This window comes from Argiope bruennichi, chromosome 2 (genome assembly GCF_947563725.1).
Source record: "Argiope bruennichi chromosome 2, qqArgBrue1.1, whole genome shotgun sequence".
Lineage (NCBI taxonomy): Eukaryota > Metazoa > Arthropoda > Arachnida > Araneae > Araneidae > Argiope > Argiope bruennichi.
In genome coordinates, this window is record NC_079152.1 from 6,165,588 (window position 1) to 6,168,160 (window position 2,573).

The window sequence follows — 2,573 nt, forward strand, 5'->3', positions numbered from 1 at the left end:
AGCTTTGCAAACGATACAGAACAACATCCTTCGTTTTGCTCTTGGTCTCCCACGGAGGAAAGCTATTCCAATTTTATATAAAATTTCAAATGAAATAAATATGAAACTTAGGTTTGAAAAGAAAAACGTGATATTCTTTGTTAATCAGTTCTCAGCCCGCGAATACACAGAAATTTCGAGATCAATTTCCGAGGTGAAATCTGTAATCTCTAACCGCATTTTCCAAAGACTCCCCTGCGGAAGTACATTAGAAGAATATTGCCGTAAAAAAGCCTGTTCCTGGACCATATAATCTCGATTATGGTTCTGGTTAGTTGGGATGATTGTAAGCATTTTGCTATAAAGACCCATGACTTCAGCTTCCAGCAAAGGAGCTTAGTTCCGACTATCATTAAACGTTTGTTCGCCGAGTTCAAATCACAGCTACCCCCAAATCAAATTATCCTGGCCACAGAGGCATCCGAGAATGAGAATTCTACTGCGGTGGCGGCTATCAACTGCTCCTCGAATGTTGTCATTAAGGGAACGGTTCAGAGCATTAACTCTGTGTTTTCAGGGGAGGGTTTTGCCATAGCTCTGGCGGTAATGAACTTTGTCAAAGAACATAAAAATTATATTTTATTGACTGACAGTTTATCTAATTTGACAGCCCTGAGATGCCTAAACTTCCATTCTCCCAGAAGTGCTCTTTTTGTGGCCCGAGTTATATTTGAGGCCTTTGTTGCTACTGGCGATAGGCGAGGATCGAACTCGCAACCTTTGGGTTCGTAGCCGAGTAACAAGACCACTAGACAAAAGAAATTTCTCATGTCTCGTTGCTGTTATCTGGCTTATAAAGCGTCAACACATTACTCCCCCTTCAGTGCGTCGGAGGTGAGACGAACGATTTTTTGTCCTGTTTTTGCTGTTATTAGTGGTGATATATTGGCTGTTGCGCCTAATCCATTTTTTTTTATTGGCTGATTATTTATCAGCTTCCTTTATTTATTGGCTGATTATTTATCAGCGTCATTTTTTTATTGGCTGATTTTTTATCAGCTTCATTTATTTATTGGCTGATTATTTATCAGCTTCATTTATTTTTTGGCTGATTTTTTATCAGCTTCATTTTTTTATTGGCTGATTATTTATCAGCTGCATTTTTTTTATTTATTTCTGGTAGAGGGCGCCACAACAGTTGTATGAAGTTTGCGTATTTTCGTCATCGGGTCACCAATGTTGCTACTGGCGATAGGCGAGGATCGAACTCGCAACCTTTGGGTTCGTAGCCGAGTAACAAGACCACTAGACAAAAGAAATTTCTCATGTCTCGTTGCTGTTATCTGGCTTATAAAGCGTCACCACACCTTAAAGATATGTTCCTCATTAGAGCTGATATACACTCCTGCCCACGTGGGAATTGCAGAAAATGAACGGGTTGATGACTTAGCTAAGCAAGCTTTAACTTCTAATACCTGTGACTGGATCTCGCCCGACGACACCAGTTCGGTATACGCTAAAATTGTACGACATAAACAAAACTTAGAATGGGTAAATTCTAAATACTATGAAAAATACAAATGGCTTGATGCTTTCAATTTTAAAAAACTCAATTTATCTAGACGTAATGAGGTCTTAATTTTTCGATTAATATCTAGGACTCTTCCAGTCAATGCAGTTCTTCATAAAAGTAGGCTCATTGAATGGAAATTGACACTCTCTAGAAATCGACCAGACCATGTCAACCTAAATGAGTACAATCACAGCGCATCAAAAAAAAAGCATCACGCTGATGTGAACTGCACTGTGATTGGACTCCTAAAGGTTGACATGAGCTTGCCGATGCTTCCATTTATCGCTTATGTTTACATTAGACTGCGAGATCCATTACATTAGATCTTTGCTCTGAGTATAATATATTCTGGTTATCATATAAGAATATTCTGGTTTATTCTTAAATTCCTTTCTACTGAGTTTTAATAATGACATATCTAAATTAAATACTAAGAATTATATGAATATTAATTCAGATAAAATAACAAAAATGCATAAAACAATTTGTGTTTGTCAAAAGGAGGTTAACAGAATTAAAAAAAATGAACTGTTTGTAAAAAAATTCATAAATTAAATAATTTTTTAAGACAGACACAAATTTAATGGAAAAATTTTAAATTACTACACAGTATTAAATATTACTTAAATAATAATTGTAATTGTTTTCTTAAAACCTTCTTGAAAGCCAGGAATACAATAGCTTTCAATACTTATTCTGATTTTACTGCCGTTTATCTTCGTTAAAATTTCTAAAAATGCTATAGACAGCATGGAAATAATTTTTTAAATGCTTGTTACAAGATTGAAAGTATGAGGGAAAAAACATTTTCGTCTCATTTCACACTTATCTGGATAAACAATAATTTAATAATACAAATCCCGCTCTTTGGCTTCCATCTATAATGTAAATAAACACGTAATTTTCTAACCAATCACAATACAGTAAGTAGCAAAGCATATCGACGAAGAAAGAAAGCCTATGATTGGACTCAAAAAGGTTGACATACAGAGAGTCGATTTCTAGATTGTGGTTCGTTTCC